We start from the raw sequence: 25,264 nt of genomic DNA, 5'->3' as shown, positions 1-25,264 counted from the left end.
CTTGACTTCCCCTCCATAACATAGCTATCACTTTTCTTTCTATTGTATCTGCCATTCTGTCAAGCCAGTGTCATATTTCCTGTCATAGCTGTAGTTCTTGAATGGTGCCCTGATTCTGCCTCCCTCATAAGTCTCTTCCATGTGTAATACCCAGCCCTTTCCAGTTATCCCCCGTTGAATCACTCCCATGCCCAACTTTTGATAACCTATCTTTCTTTGTATATATATATATATATATATATATATATATATACATACATACACACACACACACACACACACACACTTTATCTGTACATTTTATTGGTGGTATGTATATGGTTTTGAAGAGTGACCACTATGCATAGGACAACATTCCTGGGATGGGCTTATATTCCCTTTTTCACAAAAGTTGTTAGTTGTCTGTTTTTTTCCTAGGGTTGGTGGTGGTTTTTTTGTTTTTTGTTTTTGAGACAGGGTTTCTCTGTGTAGCCCTGGCTGTCCTGGAACTCACTTTGTAGACCAGGCTGGCCTTGAACTCAGAAATCCGCCTGCCTCTGCCTCCCGAGTGCTGGGATTAAAGGTTGGAATGTCACAAAATTTTCCACTTTCATATTCACATGTCCATTGATATTGCCATTTTTATGGCCTTGTTTATGGAGCCGTCTCTAGAAAAGACTGTTTAACATTTCCAGGTATGCTGGCACTTACAATCTTTGATCTCTCTCTAAGATGAGTTTTCGTTAGCTGTGTGAGCAGCAACTGTGATGTAGTATCCATTGTAACTGTGATTTCAGGATCTGTTCTTCTCTGTATTGTTCACATTTGTGGTTTTCTGTGATGGTCTCTAATCACCGTACAGAGAAACTTCTTTGATGAGGGGTGGTAGCTACATTTATCTGTGAGTTTAAAAATAAGATTTAGAATGTAGTTAAAAATTTTGCTGGTATAGCAAAGTAGTAGTAGTAGATCATTTTCAATGTTCCATAACCTGACTAGCCATGAAAGGCTGAGTTTTCTGTACGGGGCATGATTTCCCTTCTGTTGAGTGTTAAGTATTATTAGATATCTGTTAGCTGCCACCAACATGTGAATGACTCTTATTGTACTTTTATAGATATCGTATCATGCTGATAATTATCATGATTCATAGGTGTTGCTTTTGTGTAGGACTGTTTAATCCCTCCCTTTGTCAGCTTGTATTATGTTTTCTGAAACCATGAACACTAAACCACAGGAAGAGACTTTCAGGCTAGATTCAGTTTAAATCATCTGAGTCCTATGTCCTAACTGTGGTATTATTCTAGCATTTAACATTCTGAGAACTCTCATTGATAAAAGTGGACCATTCTAAGGATTCAATGAGAACATTGGTCAAAAGATGAATATATGACAGACCTTAAAAATGAATCTTCATTCAGTGAAGAGACTTCGAATTCTGGGATCACTGAGGACTCTTTCTACCAGGCCAAATGTTTCAAAATTCACCATGCTAATAGAATGCAGTCCAGTTTTGACAAGTCAGTATAACTTGACAGACAAGATTAGGAATGGCCCCAATTGGTCATGTAAACTACCAGAATAAACTGAGCAAATATTATAATACAATATTATATAATACTGACAGACAGGTGAAGGCTTAAAGTCCCTTGGAGCTTAAAGTCCCCTCTCTTTAATAATCTAGTTTTCCTGTCACCAAATAAATGCCTTACTCTTTTATCCTCATTTTTTTTGTACCAACGATGGCTTCTAGTATCTGTGAAAGAAGTCTTAGCTTTACTTGTTCAGTTAAAGATACTTTTCTTTCTAGACAAATATACACTGTGATTTTTAAATCACTACCCACAGCATGCTTTTAAATATAGTGTTTATTTTGTGTTCCACATCCCATTGTCTCTTGCAATGTACTTGAAATCACATTCTTTCTCATAACAGGAATGCAGATAGGATATTTGTCCCCATGCCCAGAATAGTAGGTATTTACAAAGCATTAAAAGGAAAGGAATAAGGTAGCAGGGAATGCTATCATGTTATTTGAAAATCATTTGATTTGTTTTTATTCACTACCATGTGTCCAAGCTGTTTCCAAACTTTGGTTCTGGAATATATTTGTATTTCTGCATGATTTCAGCATATTAACAATACCTACCTATTTAAAACATCAGACAAATACCAACCTCATAGAGTCAGAGCCTCTTTTCTGTCTGTAGTTTCCAAGATTGAATCATGGCGCTATAAGTATGAATACCTCTATTAAGAAATGCACACAGATCAAAATGCTCTGTAGAGCAACTGATGAGATCTTAATAGCTCTGAGCTCTGGGAGCTCTGGGAGCTCTGTGGCCTACCTGGGCTCCATCTTAGACGACTACCCTCAGATCCAAGAGCTTCCTGAAACAGTAAGATGGAAAGACTTGAAGATCTGTTTTCTTCTAGTCAAGATCTTATGAGTGGTTGGGAAAGGAAGGAAGTTTTCAGTACCTAATTAATTTATTTTGGAATTAGTTATCATAAATATGTTCTTGATGTACAGCTGGGTTTGAGACCGTGGGCATTGAGGGGCAAAGGCATTATTCATGGAATGAGCTCCATCTTTCCTCATTTCAAAAATGCAGAGACTTCTCATGTGACAGAGTCTCTGTCACTGCTTTGCCTTTAATGGAGTGAGCAGATTGCAGGAAGAATATGATGCTGCTCAGTAAATTGAATGACTTTATGAAGATAAATGTTTCCCTTCCGAGGCTCCTTCTTGTCAGAATACATTTAATACTGCCATTCCTTTGAGAACAAAATTCCTGTAGCACTTTGCAGCATATTAACATGTTTTTCTCACCACATGAAATTGCACTTCAAGCAAGAAATAATAATGTTTCTGCCTCCCCTTGTACATTTTTATTACTGCCAATGAATAGGAGTAAATTAACGATTATGGCTAACATTATTCATGGGGACAAATTCCTAACTCATTTTACAGAGAATAATAAATAACTGAATGAATAAGATGCCTTTAATTTCACATGTGAGTTATCTAAGATTCCTCAGAGTAACTGGAGAGAGGCCATCATGTTTATACACAACATGCAAATATGCATCCATTGCTTACTATCACAGGCTATGCCATGTAATAGTAATAACCCTCCTTTGATTTTGTGGGGTTGAATTCCCATTCATTGATTACCTATAGCTATATAAAACACACTTTAATTATATAGCAGAAGAAGTATATTTAGCCTTTACAAATTCTAGATACAATTTTGGTCCAGATATTTATTGCTTCATTCCACAAGCAACCTGAAGGCTGGGCAAATTGTGTTCCTGTTAATGAAATTACAAAGCAAATTCCATTCTAATGGAAACTGCCAGTCCTGGCCAGTGACTTTTTAACTTGGAATAGTCTCCAAAACATCCACATTCCAACACAATGACATAATTTGAACACCTTCTTCCCTGTTCTAGTGGAATTGTTGCTGTGCCATAAATTGTCAAGGACTTGAAAGGTACAGGTAGCCAAGGTAATAGGGAACAGAGTAGAATACATACCCTTTTGGGATAGTCTACACAATGACCTTCCTAGATCTCCATCCATGTCTATACTGCCACATCTGTGCCCTCCCTGCCAGATATCTGTGCTGAGGTGCAGGAGAAAAAGCTAAAGGATTTATAGCCTCACTGGCAGGGCATACACTGCCCAGTATTCGTGGTTGACTGTGTAAACAGTGATAAATCTGGACCTCTGTGGGGTATGTTAGGTTATGAGGGAAAGTGAACAGCAGCTTGGGGGAACAAGGGCAGGGCAGGGCAAGAAGGCATTCCAAGCAGGGATACACTAGAAATAGGTGTATGTGGGAAGGAGTGTGCTAGGAGTGCTAGGGCAGAGGGATAGGAGGGGACTCTTCTCTATGAATGGTGCTGAAGAATCCTGGGGTGGGAGTGGGCATAAAACCAACTGTCTTCCAGAATGCTTGGATGTAAGAAGAGCCTATAGTTCCTCCGAACCCTGAGAAACTAACAGAATATTTACATAGATGACTGACCTAATAACATACATGGGTATTTTGAGACAGGCTCTTTCTTATTCCCTGTTAGCTTTAAGTGTAGTTGAGGATGACCTTGAAATTTGAACTTGCTGCCTCTACCTTCCAAGAACTGGGATTACAGGCTACACCACCAATACTTTCCCCCTCTGATGTTTTCCCCTCGTCCTCTCTTTTCTCTCTTTTCATGCTAGGAATTGAAATAAGGACCTTGTTATGACTAGGTAAGTCTTTTATGACTAAGCCAAACTACCAACCCTACATTAGAATAATTTTATGTATTCATTATTTATTTATTTTTTCCTTTCTCTTTAAAAAATATTGCAGACATCCAGTTGGACCAGCATCATTTGCTTTCTTTTTTTCCCATTGCATGGCTTTATCATCTTTGTCAAAAATCAAGTGTTTATAGTTGTGTGGGTTTGTTTCTGGGACCTCAATTTAATTCCATTGATATTGGTGTCTGTCTCTGTACCAGTACCATGCAGATTTTATCACTATTGCTCTGTAGTACAGCTTGAAGTCAGGGATGGTGGTCCCCCCTCCCCCTGAAGTTCTTTTATTGTTCAAGAATGCTTTGGCTATCCTGTTTTGTTTTGTTTTTTCATATGAAGTTGAGAATAGCTCTTTCAAGGTCTATAAAGAATTGATTGGAATGTTGATGGGGATTGCATTGAATCTGTAACTTGCTTTTGGTAAGATTAACATTTCCACAATGTTAACTCTACATATCCATGAGCATGGGAAAACTTTGTATCTTCTGATATCTTCTTCAATTTCTTTCTTCAGCTGGAGAGATGGCTCAGGGGTTAAGAGCACTAACTGTTCTTCCAGAGGTCCTGAGTTCAATTCCCAGCACCTCATGATGGCTCACAACCATCTGTAACGGGGATTCAGTACTCTGTTCTGATATGTCTGAAGGCTATAGTGTACTCATATAATTTCTTTCTTCCAGCACTTGAAGGTCTTGTCATACTGATCTTTCACTTGCTTGGTTCGCATTACTCCAAGATATTTTATATTATTCCTGGCTATTGTAAAAGTTGTCATTTTCCTAATATTTTTCTTGGCCTATTTATCTTTTGTATAAAGGAAGGCTACTGATTATTATTTTTTTTTAGTTAATTTTGTATCCAGCTACTTTGCTGAAGCAGTTTATCAGCTGTAGGGATTCTCTGGTATAACATTTGGGGTCATGTATGTATATTATCATATCATCTGTGAATAATGATATTTTACTTCTTCTTTTTCAATTTGAATACCCTTGATCTCCTTTAGCTGTCTTATTGTCTCAAGTACTATATTGAAGAGATAAACAGAGAGTGGGCAGCGTTGTCTTGTTCCTGATTTTAGTGGAATTGCTTTAGGTTTCTCTCCATTGAATTTAATGTTGGCTATTAGCTTGCTGTATATATCTGCTAAGTCCTTTTGATTCATAACTTCAGTTAGTTTCATTATTTCTCTGTTTATTTTCTGTCTTGATGACCTGTCTATTAATGAGATCTGGGTATTGAAGTTTCCCACTATAATATGTGAGGGTCAATGTGTGATTTAAGCTTTAGTGTTCAGAATTGAGAAGTCCTCTTAGTGGATTTTTCCTATGATGAGCATGAAGTATATTTCCCCGTTTCTTATGAATACTTTGAAAGTCTAGTTTATTACATGTTAGAATGGGCCCTCTATGGTCTAGAGAGGTGGTAAGAACAGAGTGCTCTCATAGAGGTCCTGAGTTCAAATCCCAGCACTCACATGGTAGCTCACAACCATTTGTGACAGGATCTGATGCCTTCTTCTGATGTGTCTGAAGGCAGTGACTCTGTACTCACATTCAAAATAAATAGATACTTTTAGAAAAAAAGAAATAATAATGTGTCCTCTAGCTTGCTTCTTGGGTTCATTTGTTTTGAAAATCTTTTTTCTAGCCCTTTACTGTGAGGTAATGTCTTTCCTACTAGGATGTGTGTGTGTGTGTGTGTGTTTTTATTATTATTCAGTAGAATGATAGATCCTATTTCTGCATCCATTCTTTTAGCCTGTGTCTTTTTATTGGGGAATAATTCCATTGATGTTGAGAAATATTAATGACTAATGATTGTTAATTTCTGTTATTTTGATGTTGGAGCTGCACATGTGCGCATGCATTAGTGTGTGTGTGTTTTCTCTTTTTGTTTTAATAGTGTGATTTTTTTTATTTCTTCTGCTTTCTTGAATGTAGTTAGCCTCATTTGGTTGGATTTTTCTCTCTAGTATTCTATTTAGGGCTGGGACAGTGTAAACATTTTATTTAATTATGGTTTTGTCATGGAATATCTTGATTTCTACATCAACAGTGATTGAAAATTCTGTTGGGTATAGTAGTCTGGCCTTACCTCTGTGGTCTCTTAGGGTGTGCAAGATATCTGCTCAGAGCCTCTGGCTTTTGGGGTCCTTATTGAGGAGCCAGGTATAATTCTAATAGGTGTGCTTTCTTATGTTACTTGGCCTTCTTTGTTCTATACATTCATGCTTTGATTATTATGTGGCAGAAGGATTTTCTTCTCTGGTCCAGGTTTTTGTTTTTTTTTTTTTTTGTCTTCTGTAAGCTTCTTGTACGTTTATAGGCATCTCTTTCTTTAGGTTAGAGAAATTTTCTTCTATGGTTTGTCGATGTTTTCTGGGCCTTTGATCTGAGAATATTCTACTTCTGTTCCTATTATTCTTAGTTTTGGTCATTTCATAGTATTCCAAATTTCCCAGATGTTTTGTGTCATGAACACCAGATTTTTTTTCCTTTTCTTTGACTGATGTATCAATTTCTTCTATGGTATTTTCCACACCTGAGATTATCTTTTCCAACTCTTGTATCCTGTTGGTGATGCTTGTGTCTGTAGTTCCTGTTCTCTTTCCTAGATTTTCCACTTCCAGGATTGCCTCAGTTTGTGTTTTCTTTATTGCGTCTATTTCTGCTTTCAGTTCTTGGACAGTTTTATTCATATTCTTCATCTGTTTGATTGTATTTTTCTTTATTTCTTTATTTTTATTCATTTCCTCTTTAAAAGCCTCCACCTGTTTGGATGTATTTTCCTGTATTTCTTTAAGGGATATATTAATTTCCTTTAAAGTCCTCCGTCATCTTTATATTTGGAATTAAGATCATCTTGTTATTATGATTTATTAGGATAACCAGTGCTTGCTGTAGTTGGATACCTAGGCTCTGGAAGTGCAATATTGCCCTGGGTCTTATTGATTGTATTCTTATGCTGTTCTTTATGCATTTGTTTCCCTATGTGTTGGCTGGATGATCCTGATGCCAGCAGGACTCCTCGGAAAAGCACACGTAACCTTGGGCCAGATAATGGAGGTTAGGGGATCAGACTTTACTGGCTGTGCCTCAGATGGATCCAACTGGCAAGGGATTGGTAGAGCAGCATTTCTAGCTGGTTGTTCTTGGAACCCCACAGTTATCCATATGGAAGCAGGATGCTCTTGGTGTTCCCCTGTGCAAGCCCAGAGCCAGCCAGTAGAGATTGAGGGGCCATGTATAACTCACCTATCCAATTTTATGTATTTGAACATTAAAATTTTTGCCAACTTTATGGCTAAGTAATGTTGTCTGTTTTCTTTCTATTTCTTTTATTACCAGTTATATTGACATTGTAGTATTTCCTGAACATATATGATATATATTCTGTAATTTTCTACCTGTGATTTTTTTGGCTTAGCTTTTATTATTATTTTTTGTTTGCAATACATATTTACTTCATTTGCTACATTTTATTTTCTGAAGTATATATGGATAAGCATAAAGCTTATCTGATAAAGTGATATATATATGACCAGGAGTGGTTTAGCTGGGTCCCCAGGGAGTACTATGTCTAATTTTCTGAGGAACCTCCAGAGTGATTTCCAGAGTGGTCATACCATCTTGTAATCTCACCAAAAATGGAGGAGTTTTCCTCTTTCTCCACATCCATGCCAGCATCTGCTGTCACCTGAGTTTCTGATCTTAGCTATTCTGACTGGTGTGAAGTGTCATCTCAGGGTTGTTTTGATTTGCATTTCCCGGATGATTAAGGATATTGAACATTTTTTTTTTTTTTGGTGCTTCTCAGCCATTCAGTATTCCTCAGCTGAGAATTCTTTGTTTAACTCTATATCTCATTTTTAATAGCTTTATTTTGTTCTCTGGAGTCTAACTTCTTGAGTTCTATATATATTGGATATTAGCCCTCTATCTGATATAGTGTTTGTAAAGATCTTTTTTGAATCTGTTGGTTGCCATTTTGTCCTATTGACAGTGTCCTTTGCCTTACAGAAGCTTTGCAATTTTATGAGGTCCCATTTGTCAATTCTTTATTTTAGAGCATAAGCCATTGGTGTTCTCTTAAGGAAATTTCCCGTGTGCCCATGTGCTTGAGACTTTTCCCTACTTTCTTTTCTATTAGTTTCAGTGTCTCTGGTTTCATGCAGAAATCCTTGATCCATTTGGATTTGAGCTTTGTACCTGAGGACCCAGCTTATACAAAGAAGATCTTCCAGCTGGTAATAAGAACACATGCTCCACTATGTTCATAGCAGCCTTATTTATAATAGCCAGAAACTGAAAAGAATCCAGATGTCCCTCAATAGAGGAATGGATACAGAAAATGTAGTACATTTACACAATGGAGTACTACTCAGCTATTAAAAACTATGAATACTCTCAACTCCTAAAATAAGCTACATTCCTCAGACATTTGTCAGTTTGTGTAGGACTCCTGAATTGCAGCCTTCTCTATGAAGTAGATCTTAATGTAATCTCATTTATTTTTTTCTTTTCCCCATAACTCCCAGGAGTGAGCAAGGCCAGTGTCTTTTATTTACTTTTTAAAATTGTGATTATTATATAATTGCATAATTTCCCCATTTCTTTTATCCTTCCATATTGATCTATCTCCTTGCTCTCTTTCAAATTCATGGTCTCTTTTACTTTAATTGTTGTTTTACACACACACACACACAAATACATAAATATTGAACAAGTAGGCTGGTGGTAAATGGTGGTTGGGTGTAAAAACTGTGTCATATCAAACAAAAATGGGGGAATTAGAAAATATGAGGTTTATAAATTTGCAATGAAAGTAATTGCATGTCCATTCAATCCATGGTTGAAATGAATTTATTTGCAGTTCTTTTATGTCAACATTACACATGATATAGTCTTTTCGGTTTTGTGGAAATGTAAGTTAGACATTTAAATTTAATAATAGGTAGCAAATTTAAAGGTTTTGAAGAAAAATACCTGTGGAAAATGCCTTTTAAGATTCAGAATGTTATTAATGTCATTCAGTGTCCAAGAATCTTAATAATCAATATCAAAAGTCTTTTTCAATATCTTCATCCTTGTTTTGTTATCATTGGTCTGGATCAAAGGCACAGATGCTAGTTCTGTGGTCAAGGCTCATTTCATACAAGTTCCTACTTGACTGTCCTGTTGACCAAGCCCTATGCCAGGTCCCAGAGTGCTAGAGATAGAACAAATATGACAGATGAGAACTAGGTACAGGATAAGTTTCAATCACAGCAAAGGTGGGCCTTTCTAGTCTGTTTTCTACTTCTTTTATTTTATTTTAGATTTTTAAAGTCATTTTATTCATATGAGTGTTTGCTTACATGGGTATATTACATATAGTATGTGCAGTGTCCAGAAAGGCCAGAAAAGGCCATGTGAGGCAACATGTCAGTGCTGGGAACTGATCCTATGTCCTCTGTAAGACCAGTACATTCTTTACTTCCGAACCATCTCTCTAACCCTATTATCTTTATTTTTATATTCCAATCTCACCTAACATTCCAGCCATTAGAAGGCTGCACAATGTTTCCATATAAACATCCTAATCTCTTTAGGAAGGCTATCCAATTACCAGAGAGTCATTTTAATGGGAATTGCCTCTAATTCTTTAGAACCAATCACCTAGTACCCCATGTAAATTTTTCTTTGGGTTTCTCCTCTATATTTGTCATGTGAGGTCCCTTGTGGGAATATATTTAAGGGCAGCCAACATACTTGATTTGTCTCCAGAGCTCTGGGACATGACAAATGGCTTGATCAAGTGGACAAGTATAACTGAGGAGATTTCAAGAGGAAAACAAAACACATCACATGGTGTATTGTCATGATTATGTCAGTAGATTTTGTCAGGGCAATTTTCTTTTGCTAAGTGTAGTCTTCAACTCTAAAGTGTCCACTGCTAAATGTCATTTGAATCAGCAGGATTGACCTGCCAGAAAAAGACTAGTTGGTTTCCCTTATTTTCAGAGAAACCCCCTGGGGATTGCTGCTTGGTGGACTTGGTAATTTTCTCAGGGGATCAATAGCTCATCACTTTGTTGTGTCCAGCAGTGTCAGGTACTTTAAAACAGCTCCCAGCTTCCAACATTGTTATCACATCTGTGTTTTCAGGTCACTTATACACACACACACACACACACACACACACACACACTCACACACACACACACACAGCACAAACACACACATCACAAACACACACACACACACACACCTGTTTCTAAATATTTTTATGTGTCTGATAATGCCTTAAAATTAAGGCATTCATGTCTTTTCAATATTATATTTGTTTTATGTTCATTAATTAATACCAGATGATGATTTTAAAACTATGAGAAACAGACAATATTTTAATAACTATATGTATAATATACCTATGATATTTTGATTTTATAGACATTGTCTCCTTTCCCAGACAGGGTTTTTTCCTACCATGTCACCTTTGACATGCTGTGGCATGTTGAAACTTCTTTATTGCATTATTTTTAAAATTTCATAGCTGCAGGACTGTAGAACAAAAGAAATGATTTTGTCTGTGGGAGGATGTCCCATGGACATTTGGACCAACTGTGCTTCAGGAGAACTATTTAATAAAAGGATTACTGCAGACTACCTGGCTTCTTGTTAACTCTTTAGCTCCTTAGTCTAACAAGTTGTACTTAGGCCTGACTTTTATTCCTTTCCTAGACAACATATTCTTTTTCTCTTAGGAAACTTATTGTTTAAATATTTATTGGCTATGTAATGTACTGTATGGTAGGGTCTGTGCTAGGCGACAGGTTATGAACTCAGATTGATTAAATTAAGATGTTTCTGGGTTGAGCAGTAAGATCTTGTCAACATTGGGAAATCTTCTCCCCATCCACTTGTCATATTCCCTCTTCTGTAGGTCACTACTTTGTCATAATGTTATCCCCACCTCATCCTCATTATAAGCTAAATGTCCTTTGTGTTCTCATGCCACCTTTTCCAAGCATTGTTCTGCTGTATGTATAATACCACTTGACTTATCTGTGTTGCCTTTAATAAATGACTCTCTTGTCTCTATCTTGCTTATAACTTGTCTCTATCTTGCTTATAACTATATCCTTTGTGTTCTGAATATAGGTTTTTATAGGATGGGTTCTTATATCAGAGATGATTTTACCCAAAAAGTAACTGCAAGATCCACAGATACAGGTGTAAATATTATGGATGTACAGATGACATTTATGTCTCATAAATCATCAGCATTGTATACACTATAGAAAATATATGTGACATTTATCCTATAACTATCTAACATCTATCAATCATCTGCCTAGTTACATAATCATCTACATGAAATTGGCTTCTGTATGTATTAGGGTTAGCTTAAGATCTCAAAATATTATCTCCATCCATCCATCTATCCATCCTTCTATCCACCCTCTTATCTACAAGAAATTCTATCTATTCATATACCTACAGCAAATAAGTATCAGGATAAGCTAAATTTGTCTAACATCTGTAGACCAGAGTCTTGAATAGAAGATCAGAAAACAGTCCAAAGCTGCAGACACTGACTGAAACTCATATCCACTGGCAACTATATGAGGAAAGTAGTCACCAGCATATGAAATTCTGTGGAATGAGCTATTTGAGGTTTCTTCCTAAGGGAACTATCAGAATCCATTAGGGGCTCATTTCACTAGGTAATTCCCAACAAGGGTAATCTCTCCTAGATTTATTTAAGTAACTGATTAGGGAATTAGGAATCACACCTGAAAAATACCATTTGCCATGCCACCTAGATTAGTGTTTGTTTGAATAAATGGGTACTATAGGAGCACCTTACAAGTCTGCTGCATCAAAAAGCATCCTGGTGCTCAATAAATGATGGTTGGGAGAAAGCTCAGTTATTGCTGCAATGAGTATGAATATTTCTGCATTGAGGCAGATCAATGAAACTGCAAAATCATGGAGTCAGTGAAGTGTGAAGAAAACCATAGTATAAAGAGTCATTTCTCATAAACTCCTCTTGCCCCCAGCTCTGCAATAAGAATTGACACAAGGCCAAATGGCCAAATTCTTAATCTAATCTCTCCAGCTTCCAGAGTCAAATCCCATTTCATCTGCTGGTCTATTGGGGAACATCTGTCACATCTGAGTAGGACCATAGGGGCATCTAGTATACGCCCATATTCTTGTACCTCTGCCACTCGGGTTCTGCCTACTGAATGTCTTCTCCATCACATGTGCTCCCTTTTGACCTATAAAGCCTTTTATGGGAATTACCTTGACCTCAACTGTCTAAGACTACTGTTCCCAAGAGAACTTAGGCCAGAGCACTGGGTCTCTATCTATGTAAGTTTTCATTCATGTGCTATCTCTTGTTTATTGTGGCCTCATCTTTTTACCTACATTGGACAGTGAGCTCTGAGAAGGTGGACACAGTGTCCTATGCTTCTTCATGTCTTCCTCTGAAGCCTGCATAGAGCAGCTGCTTGACAAATCCAAGAAGACTTAAATTAAAACAAAGACTCTAAAATAAGCCACCCTCATTCCTTAAGCTGCTTTATTCTGTATCACATGTTCAAATGAAAGACAATTTGTCTTCTAATTAGCTTCTAATGAATTGCACTTGACCTTTGAGCTCTATTTCCAACCTTGAGAGCACACAGTGAATGTGTAAATTCCAAAGCTTGATTTAATAATAAAAGTCACTTGCATTTGTCTAGCATTTTGCAGCCTTCAAATTACCTTGCCTTCCTTTCCCTTATTAAGATTATGGGGTAGACAGAGATCTACCCAACAGCAGAGACAAGGAAACATAATCAGGCAAGTCAAAGGTCCAGCACCGGGATTATTGAGATCCTAGGAGGCAAACCAGAGGGTCCAGAGGGGGTGTCAGCATCCTGAAATCCAACATGCTTTCCTAAAAGAGAACATGATAACTTACCAGGCAAAAGGAAATATTAATCATTAAGAGTAATGGAAAGTTTAGTTTGGAAATTTTGTGTGGAATGAAAGCAAGTCCTTTATCCTGTTCTTTCCATTTGCTGTAAGTGAGGTCTCTTTGGGACATTTCTCAGTACTCACTGGGACCTTGGAAGATATTTCCCAATATTTTTCAAAACCAATTTGTGTGTTTTCTGACAGTAGTGGCTCTAATTTGCCTGTGGCAACTTCCCTTTCAGTTCTTGGCTCCTGACATAAATTATTTGACATGTTTTCTTACAAAATGGCAAGGCTGGGATACAGGGAATGTAACTAGTGAGAGAGAAAACAATGGCTCTGTTCATCAAACCATTAATAGTACTCCATTGGCTCATGCACCTATTTGATGATTGGTTTTCATAATAATTTTGTAATTTATCACTAGATATCTGCAACTCTACACTGGTATTTAGGGGTAACTAAAGAGGAATGTGCCATCACTATCTTGATTTTAGAGATAACATAGATAGATTGGCAATCAAGGATTAGGTTTGCCTCCCTTTATTATGATGGTACCTTCAGCCTTGTTTCACTTTCTCCCCAAAACTTATGAGATTACTCAGTCCTCTTCTGAGCCACCAGGGCCATAGATCACCTACCTGCATTATGTCATGAAGGATGGTCCCTATGCACCTTGTGACTTCTTACAGCTAATGGTCACATGAAACTGGCAGAGCTATGCTTTTTATGTTCATTGTGTAGTCAAGCAGCCTGAGGTACAAGGTGTTGCATATTATGTTCAATGTGACAGACAGTGTACATGGTACAACTTCTGTGACCTATTTTTGTAGCCCATTTCCTACTTTGCTCACAGCCTATGCCATGTCTGTTACAGAAGAGGATCTGTGAGTATTCATTGATGTGTCCTCAATGCCAACTCCTGGCTTTGTGCCTAGCAGTAGATTTATCCAAAAAAATTAGTCAGTCGGAGAAACATAAATTTATCCAGAAAGGGAAGTTTGCTGGCATGCACTTTTGTAGGCAATCTGCCAGGTAGAATTGGTGAAACTTTAAATGATTTTGGAAACATATATTTGCCATATAGCCAGACTCTTGGTCCTAAAGCAGATCACATATCTACCGGTAGGACTGGAGAGCAATAAAAATCTGGCCTCTTAATTTGACTCTGTTTTGCCTGAGCCTTATGTTACACCATTCATTTAGTCATGTCAAATTCTATACCACAAATATGGTATTGTTATGGTCATTTAAGACATTGAAAACTACCTGCTATCTTGCTTGCATCCATTGTACTCTTGGCTCACATTCTGACACTGGCCCAGCCATAAGTTTGTACAGTGTTTTACTTCTTGTTCAGCATATTTCATTACTGGTTCTTTAAAAAAGTTTTCATTCATGTTAATTAACTGTGTCTAATAATGGCTCTCATTATAGACATTTTCATATTTACCTTACCCATTACCTTCTCTTGGCACCCTCTCACTCCTCAGCCATATTTCTGTAAGCAACTGTAATTAAACTCATTGGAACAGATATGTGCATGTGCACATCCACCCCCCACAGTTCCTCCCTCCACAGAACAGGGGGTGGGGATAGAAAGAGAGAGGGGAAAAAAGGAAGGGACAAAGAGAGTCTTTTTAAATGGAAAAAAGGTGAATTTTACAAAGGAAGTTGCCAAGTGTGATTCAGTGTTTGCTCCTCCTTGAGTCTGTGGCCCCGACAACAGTAAACCACAGCCCTTCTAGACAGGGGTATGGGGCACATGATGTACTTCTTTCTATATTGGTGGCACTGGAGAGGTCACTGAAAGTCCTTTTGTCCAATAATTTCAAGCAAGTGTGTTGTGAGTGTGTGCATTGCTTTGTGTACAGGTATGCCCATGTGTTGGAGGTATGGTTGGATGGGAAACCAGGGGTGAGGAGAAAAGTTGCATGAGTAATGCATTAGGGACTCAGTGGCCAGAATTGTGGTGTCCTGCGTGCCTTGGTACTTGGTAACCTCTAAACAAAGATAAGGTTGTGACTGATACATCTGACAGTCCTGAATATGAGGGTTTTCTTTCATGGGAGTTGACTAAATGACCTGCATCAGTTAAAAAAATAAAATAAATAAAATAAAAAGCAAACCTTCTTCTTTTAGCACAACTCTAAGTCTTGTCCCAGGCGACAAGTTTCAGACACTGGTAGAATTCCAAAACAAATCTGAGCTGGCCCCACGAGGGCTTTCACCCTAGAGAAGGTCACCTTTGCAGATTTCTGTACAACAAGCTTTGATGACTGGTGGAAAGCAAACAGAAAAGTAGGACAGAAAAATATTTGCATCTGCTACATTTGTCACACAAATCACAGACCCTCTCTGTTTAAAGAGAGATCAGAACCAGGCTTTCTGAATGACTCTCAGGGAGTGAATGGGATGATTTAAGCACATAGGCATCTGGTTTATTTTATGTTTAGTGTTTTTCTGAAGATTTGTGGTACTGGGGATGAAGAGTGCACAAAAGCTTGTGGAAGGAAGAGAAAGCTTCAGGACCTCTAGGGAGCATGCAGAGGTGGCCATCAGAGGCTACATAGTTTAAAGGAGCCCATACCTTGGCAGCGTGCCAGGCTCCATCTGGAATTGCTAGCAGAGATAATGATGATGTACTGTTATGAGTGCCTACTGTATACTAGGTTCCATAGTGATCATTTTACATGTGTAATTCTCATTAATTTACTCTGTGAACCTCTGCACTAATGTCATCTGATTCAACTTATGGATAAGAAGCCTAGGCTGAGAAAGTTAAACTGTTCCTTAGGAGATATATATATATATATATATATATATATATATATATATATATTGTGGAGCCAGGGTTCAAAATCCTCAGTATGAAAGGACTTGAATAAGTATATTTTTGCAACACCATACTCACTAGTATGACGTCATTTACTATGTAGATGAATGCAAATTTGAGACTTAGTTCTACAAAATAGAAGCTGTGTGATGTTGGCAAGTGGTTTAAACTCTCTGAGTCTCTAGTTGTTTTACTGAAAACATATTTGCACTTCTTCATAGGATGAATGCAAGACTACAAAAAAAAGAAAGAAAAAAGAAAAAGAAAAACATAGAGAGAGAAAGAAAGAAAGAAAGAAAGAAAGAAAGAAAGAAAGAAAGAAAGAAAGAAAGAAAGAAAGAAAAGAAAGTAAGCAACAGTCTTTTGGGGCTGGTTAAATGCTCTATGCATGACAAGTAGGAGAGGTGGTTCCAGGCCCAGGACTCCGTACAATCATAGGAGGAGAGGTCAGGCAGGATTCCAGAAGCCTGTGTTCCCTCTATAGCAAGGAAGGTGCAGGTCAGAATCTGTGAGAGCGCAGCAGTGGCCCTTAGAGACCATAATATGCTCTCAGCCATGACTGAAGAGGAGGTCACCAGGACCTAGAGAAAGGGGGAGGACCTTTCTGAAGCTCACAGATACCTATCTCCAACACTAAGCAGTTCTTTCAGTGTAGAATTGCATAGTTCTAGTCTCACTGAACTGCATGCATGCAGAATAATCAGTTCATAAACTATTACAATGTAAACTGAAAGATAAATGCTCATGGCATTTGTTAGTACTGCAAACATCATTTGTTGGCAAATGATAAGCTTTGCTGATGCCCTAATGTATGTATTAGCAGAACAATGCACCACAAAATGTTAACATCTGTCGACATAGTACAAACAATTATAAGTAACTTTCTTTTAATGTAAAAATTATACAATAACAAAAGGTATGGTTGTGAATTAATATGATACAGAGCCTGGTTTATGTGTTCAGAGGCATAAATAATTTTACACAGAAAGCCAGCAAAAGTTCTTTTAAGCTCTGCTTTGTTAAATATGACTCTCTGACACCAAATACAAGAGAAATTCAGGGAATTGAGATGGTTATTAAATCTGACCTTGATCAGATTTTTATTATGTCAGAAAAAATGGTTCTTAAGAGAGAGAGTTGTCATGGGATTAGAGTCCATCTACAGCGAGATGTTTCCATGGCAACAAATCAAACACCATTTCCTCTGACTCCAGTCTCCTGCTTCAGAAGTATGAACTTAGCATTAAATAATTAGAGTGAGACACAGTAATGTTGTGTAAAGACCAAAAAAAGAAAGAAAGAAAGAAAGAAAAGAAACAGAAGAATCAATCTGGAGGCAGTGAATTATTTTTAAATGGCAATTAACCCCATCAAGGTGACTGTCTGCAGCCCAGGCTGGCCATGGCACGTCCCATGTAGGTATTTGGTTTTACAACTTGAAATCACAATGTTTTGTTATACACTACCTTAATAAAAATATGAAGCTGAACCATAATCCTACCTGAATTAATGAAGACTACAATTATGGATAACACCGTAATAGAAATTCATAGCTGTGTTTGAGGCTGCAGTGGGTGGTAACATGTGATTCTGTACCTGAATTCCCCTCATGTTTGAAGGATCTAAAAACATACTTTATGCTGGTGCATGGTTAGTGTCCCACAACCAATGAGCTATCTAAATTCATAGGCTCCAATGTCACACTCCTAAAATCGTGGTTGAAAGCTAAACTGGTGCATACAAAGGCACTTAGAACTTAGGGAGCTTTGCCTGGCTTACCATACTGTCATCTAATTGCTTTAAGAGTATATTGTTTTTCCTTAGGAAATGTCAGGAAATGCATTTGAGGCGCTCATCTGGCGAGGGGCATCTGATGTTCTATGCTGGGTTGTGTTTTTCTCCAGATGTTTCCCATTTCTTTCAGAAATGTTTCCTACCCACAGGGTGAGATGAAAATCCAAGATCTGCGTTTGTGCCAGGAGAACATGTTGTCTTTCCTGTGTCACCCAAGTCATAATGACTGTACTCATCAACAAAGCAAATGTGTTTCATGAAGTCTGTTTCTATAAAAATTCTTGGGGCCCTGGATGTTCCCCAAACACTGATTCATTTCTGAAACTCTTTTATCCCATTTGGGTCTCACCCAATTCACTGTCAGAGACCCATCTACTGAAGCACCCCCTTCACCTTCCATAATAATGTTTAGCTGCGTGAAAGTTGAAGAAATATTTATGCTGATTTTTGTACCCATCAAGGAAATACTGCATAATTAGGCATTTGGAAAAGAATACTAACTCTGAGAGTAATAGTAAAATGCCTTGCTTGTGGCCAAGCCTGAAAGGCTAAACCAGGCTTGTTTTAAAGTAATTTATCTGTTCTTTGCTTGTATTTATTTCAAGGATTTCATTGGCTCTAGCTCTTTATGCAAACAAGATACAAATCTGTGCTGTTACTATAGATGAAAGAGCCCTGGAAACTTAAAAATAGGAAGCAAGGGAATATCCACCAAGATTATTATTCCTGCATTTCTTCATCCATTACATATATACAGTGTAGTAATACCTATAAAGTATCCTGAGGTGTTAATCCACACAGGAATGTAAATTACAGAGTTAGCAGAGCATGTGGCTCTCCCATTTGAAAGCTAAAGAATGCTTAAAAAGACTAATTCTCAAAAATGAATATTTCTACCCATCATGTTTAATTGGATAGAAGTGTTAGACTGGTTTATTAGTGGGACCAAGTAAGAGATAATGTATGAGAAGTGTTTAATGGTTTATATAATGATGAAATATTATGATGAGTTCATGTTTTTCATTTTCTACACATACTGAGAGAATGCAAGCCTAGAAATTCTTTAGCATAATTGCCCCCACACACCCCTACTATGGTTGACTTGTGATCCGATAGTAGAAACTGAAGGGTTAAATCTTTCCTGTACTTCATCTGAATTCAATTATCCCATCTTTAAAGTGGTATTAATGATGTCTCCCCATCAGGTTGTTGCCAAAAACACAGAAGAGAAAATACAGTGTACCTAGTGTGGGACTTGCCATAGAGCTACATGCATGTTAAGAAGAATACTGATACATTAATTGTCAATTTCATTTTCTTTTTAGACCGTAAAATGAGGGTATAGTTGAGGAATGTCAGATGATGGGTTTGGGCAGATTATTTAAATGTCAGCATAAAATGGGTAGCTTATAAAAAGGCATTGTGTTAGTATGGCATTTAGGAAGAGAAGACAAATATTGATCCCATCTTCACTTTAAAATTTATCTCATTGCCTGGAATGTCTTACACACATACTGTTAGGTGCTTTTTTTTTTTTTTTTTTTTTTTTAATGGAACAGCTACTCACTTAGATTCCTGGCCTCTTATATTTGAACTGACTCATGATTTCTTTTATTCCAGGACAAGTTAAAAGCTGTCTCTATGTTAATAGTGAAATAGTTACTTTAGGTCCATTCTAATGCTTTTAATAATAGTCAACAGTTAGAAAGGTGACAAATGAAAGTGTCCCCAAATGAGTAGTGTGTCACAGGTCTTTCATAGGAAACATTTGCAAATGGCTAAAACTGACAGGTATCTTGGCACAGAGGTCAGTTGGCTCTGAAGGATAGAGGATATAATTTTGGAGAACATATGATGTCCTGGAATCATTAGCAGGAGCTAAATATATGAGCACTTCTCCTAAGTAACAAACAACTTCTGGAGCTCTGCTGTACCAGAGCTTTTCCAAAATAAATCAACTAAGCTTAGACATGGGTGTCTAAAGACTTCCCTCATTTACCTTCTAAGAACTCAAATTTGGATGTCTTGCCATCTGTTAATATTAATCAAGGGTACAAGAATCAAGCATGTCCTTCACCTTTGCCCTTGCCCGCCACATCAGCAATAAAGGTAAGAATGTGCCTGCATTACTATGCATAGTAGGCTTTTACTTCATGTACATGTGTGTTTTCTGCCCTACCAGTGGAGCAAAAATGGCACTGAGATACTGGGGAATTTGTTTCCCACAACAGGCTTTAAAGCCATTACAAATTATTATAGATGGGAAGATACAATTTTTACAAAGCTCACCCTGGATGTTCCTTCTTTGAAGCAAGGCAATGCCTTTAGGAGGACTCTGTTGACAATACTAAGGGACCATGTAGGCTAGGCAACTACTCTACTATCTTTGTAGCATGGTCAGCAGGCTGGCATGCTGGAAGGGAGGTTCAACAGAAGGAAGAACATTGAGGTTGAATATTCTAATGATCTGTAAGTGTCATAAGATGCAGGGAACTGAACCTCACGTTGTTTCTGTTCACTGCATGCCCTGGGTTGAGTAATGTCCTACGCTTTGGACAATACACTCTCCATATAAGATTGATAAGACTTGCAATGATGTTTTAAAATTCAGTTGCATTATTCTACAGAGAACCATAGTTTAGGAGCTGAGGGCCACACGTTCTACTAATGTATCAGAACTAAAATGACTGGTTTAGTGTTGAAAATGCAGCATTTTGAAAGAGGATTTGGCTGCATGGTAATGGCCATGTGGTTCTACCTGCTGGTGAGTGCATGGGGATGGGAAGAAGAGGGCAGGAGTTACTGTTTCACCATGGCTACTGCAGTAACTCTAGTTACCCATGCTTTAGTATCAGGAGTCTTTACTGATAACCTAAAGAGAGAGGAACAGGGAAATTGCTGAGGGTCATGCAAGAGGCATGACAAGTGGCTTTACAACTCATAAAATGCAGCCCACTGGTTAGCACAGCCACATGGGTGGGCCTCAATATAGCATTACTCGAGGACCACATGTCCCGGAGGACTTCATGCTGTTCTGGAGTTCTGTTCTGCTTGCTGCCATCACATCCCTCTTACTCTAAGAATTGTATGAAAGCTCTAAGTGACTTCCAGCCCCTCACTGGGCAGTATCTCTGGCACTCACAATAGTGCTTTATCTCTTTCAGGCATTGCTGCTGGAGCAGATTTATGATTCATTCACACCCTAGGAAAGAACTTAGAGATATAGATTGTCAGCAATGACTGTCACCCTTAGAAGGCATTTGGAAAAATATAATTGTTAGTGAAGCTAGGTTGAGATGTTTTTACTACTGGCTCTGATGTAAAACTTCTTAAGGAACAATATGAAGTTCAGAAAGGTGCACTCTTATTAGTTAAGCTAGGGAGGTTTTATAGTCAGGGAACAAGAACAATGGCAGCACTGGCTGACATGACTCTCACTGAGGCCGGGCTGGTGATAATTGATTGCTTATACCCATTTTTGTTTCAGCTTCCTGATATGATTTAACAAGAATTGCTGATGAATACATATGCAATCCTAGGATTTAAAGTAGATATGATAAGATTACTTTTAACAATAAATAAAATAATTAATCATTTCTTTATGACCACAAATTGCTGCCTGCAAGTAAGAGAAAGTGGCTGAGAAAACTATGTTGCTTGCTCATACTTTGTTAATCTCTAACAAGTTGCTTAGTTAGGAATGTGTGTGGGCTCTTGGAAATAATTTGTTTTCTTTACCTGTACTATCTAATATTATTTCTTTTAAAGATATTGAGAAACATTGTTTTTTCATAGTTATTAATATGTACTATCTAATATTATTTCTTTTAAAGGTATTGAGAAACATATTGTTTTTTCATAGTTATTCACTAGAAGAAAAATAGAATGCAATCATATTGTTTTTTTTCTTTTCTTCTTTTCTATTATTATTATTATTATTATTATTATTATTATTATTTTCTTTATTTGCATTTCAAATGCTATCCCGAAAGTTCCCTATACCCCACCCCCACCCCTGCTCCCCTACCCACCTACTCCCACTACTTGGCCCAGGTCTTCCCTTGAATGCAATCATATTGTAATCTTATACTGCTTGAAAGATTTTTTGAGATATATAAGCTGTGTAAGAAAAATAAGTTGTTAGAACTTTATTCCGTTCATTAAATCTATATATATGTATATACATAAAGTTAGTATGTATATGTGCATATGTGTATATGTGGATATATGTGTATGTGTGAAATGCTTGGAGCCTGCTTACTGGAGCTTTGTTCCATTCATTCTATGTGTGAATGTGTATATGTCTGTCTGTCTGTATGCATGTGTGTATGTATGTATCTGTATGTCTGAAGTTATTAGAGTCTGCCTTTTGCTTCCACCACTCTGTGTATGTGTGTGTTTAGGAATTTTCTCTCTTTCCTTTTCTTACCCTTCAGCCCCTAAGAGTTAAAAGTGTTCAGAGTTTTTCACTGGCCACAGGGAGTGCCAGCCCAACTAAATCAAGCTTTGTTCCCTCAGAGAAAGGTCTGCTGAGTAACTTCTCTAATCACTGGCTGCCATAGGCTGCAGCCTCTGTTGGCTGCTCTCTGGACTGACCCAGCTCTTAGTGCTGACCATTGTCAGCTTTTCTTAGTACTGATCCCACTCAGACTTCACACCTTCCTGCCAGCCTCAGTTTACCCCCACCCCATCTCAGATGTGAAAGCAAGTCTTTTGTATCCCTGACATTTTTTTTTTTTACAGGAAATAAAGAAGATGTAGGCAAGAGATAGTAAAGGAGTCAGAGATGTCTTCTCTATATCCTAAGAAGGCACAGGAGCGCTTGTTACTTTACTATTTATTGATGACCCATGGCTCCCAAATAAGGGAGTTTGCTGGATTCCTATCACCTATTACCTGTGGATTTGGCCTTCAAGGAGACTGAACCTAAAATATTTTCTAGACATGGAGAAAAAAACTGGTGAATTCCTCGGGGCTTTAGGAACTTTGAGCAAATCCTCCATGGAGTGCTAAGGGGATGGTTGAAAATATACCTGTCTGCAAGTCTTATCTTCCATGTACCTATACACCTCAGTGATGTTATACCAAGTTCTGAAGGACAACTGTCTAGACTTTGGAGTCAAACAGACAATATGTCCATTTCTTTTTCCTAAGGCCCTGCATTGGGTAGGCCTCTGAGAGTGGGTTCTATGCACAATGGATATGGCAAGATATAGAGTTTGTACTCTAAGCACTGACATACAATAGGTCTTAAACTGAAATGCCTATTTGCCAGTTACTAGCCCCCCTCTAATCTACTACACAAGACAAAACTACCTAGTATCCAAGGTACTGAAGGTTTCTTCTGCACTGGGGAAGATATATTCACATGGGGACACATGCTACCGTTTAGTCCTTCTTAATACTCATCTACTACAAGTTAAGTTATCTACTGGCCACTCTTGGCATTTTTGGTCTAGTTGCAAGCATCTTAAAGAACTATGTGATTTTTGGTTGTTGATGTTCACAGACACCAGACAGCATAGTCTCTGGATCTTGATCATACATGTCAAAATAAGACATCCTTATTGACCTTAAATGAGTACATCCCAATATGCATATAACTTGTACATTCATAGGACAAAATTAGGACAGCCTTGGGAGACTCTTATGTCACCAGGAGAAGAAAACTAAAGGTTCAAGAAGTGCAAGTCAGCAAGTGGCTCTGTGTTTGGATCCTTTGTGATATGACCCTATGCAGATATTGCATGGTGCTTCCAAGCCCTACTAATAGATGAGGGGCCTTCCAGGGATCCAGGCCTCAGGTTAACCATAGTCTTCATGCTTTTTCTGCCTTTAGACTTTTGTACTCATGCTAATTTCTGACAGATGCCCTGCTGCCTTTCCTATTGCTTTTTATCAAAGCCTCATTCTGCCAAAAGACCTTCTTACATGACATTTCTTCTGGAGACCATTCATCTACCATCTATCCTTACCTTTCTATGTAAATTAATATTATCCTATATTCTGTAACTCTTTAAGACCTCGACAGTTCTATTTGGAAATTTCCCACTGTTTCAGGGCCTTATCTCCTTTATTACATTCTCTACTTGTACATGAGTACCATGCTTGCCTTGTCTCTAGAATTCTCTAGGCACTAACCTGGCTCTTCTTGGAGTGTGGTATATAATATGATGAGCTCTATTTTGAACTCAGTGACTCATACTCTGGCTGATGGGAGGGGGCTGGGACGGTGTCATTTGTAGTACTTTATTTTCATCCTGTTACCTGGCATGAAACCTGTACATTCTGGTGGGAATACAGCATGGCCAAGCTGTACTTAGCTAGGTCAGTCATTTGCTACTGCTTCTTTGAAGAAATAATTGCCAGACTTATACCCTTTTTAGGGTGGCAACAGGCTTTCATATGTTCTGTGCCACCTCTGTTATATAAATGATTGATAACATGGATTCATGGCTTAATGAAAGGTAGTGCCTCAAGACCTTTCATTTTTTTAATTCTGGTGATCGTTGCAAGGTCCAAAACAATTTGACTGCATAAACTCACAGCACTCTAGTATTAGAAGGTCCACAGAAAACAAGTAGCCTAACTCTTGCAGTACAATATTTAACAGTACAGGGAATGTATACAGTCTGGAGGGTCATATAGCAAACCTATGGTATAGTCAGTAGAAACACAGGGTCTTTAACTTTGGTCCTTTATCCTGCCTCTGCTTGCTGATCACTCTGCTGGCCAGCTATCATCAAGAATTTATGTGTGCCGGGCAGTGGTGGCTTATGCCTTTAATCCCAGCACTTGGGAGGCAGAGGCAGGCTGATTTCTGAGTTCGAGGCCAGCCTGGTCTACAGAGTGAGTTACAGGACAGCCAGGGCTATTCAGAGAAACCATGTCTCGAAAAACTAAAAAAAAAAAAAAAATTATGTGGACTGTTGGGGGATGTCTATCAAAGAGACTAGGACATCTTGGGTTCATAAAATTAATAAATTCCTAATATTTATATATAACCATTACAACAGGTAAACTCATACATACATATATAGGTTGTTTATCACATTTTATAACTGACTGATATAGAATACAATTTTAATATGTGAAACAAATTGTTACAAATAACTCACTGGATTGCATATTTGATTATGTGTACATATTGTTAAGAGAGTTAGAATTCTAAGATGCCAAAGCACAATGCAAGAAGCTTCATGGCCAAAATTCTGACTGCTGTCATTGTAGATATGCCTGCAACAAGACTGGAACACTTGGATGCTTTTATAGCCCCATACAAACTAGAGCATCCCCTTGGAGTTGCTTTACACGACATCTACTAATAACAGGCGCTTGCTTTCATTCACTCTTTCATTTGTTGAACCAACCATTAGGTACATGCTGAGCTATGAA

This window comes from Mus pahari, chromosome X (genome assembly GCF_900095145.1).
Source record: "Mus pahari chromosome X, PAHARI_EIJ_v1.1, whole genome shotgun sequence".
In the NCBI taxonomy this organism is placed as follows: Eukaryota; Metazoa; Chordata; class Mammalia; order Rodentia; family Muridae; genus Mus; species Mus pahari.
Note: the sequence above shows the minus strand (reverse complement) of the source record.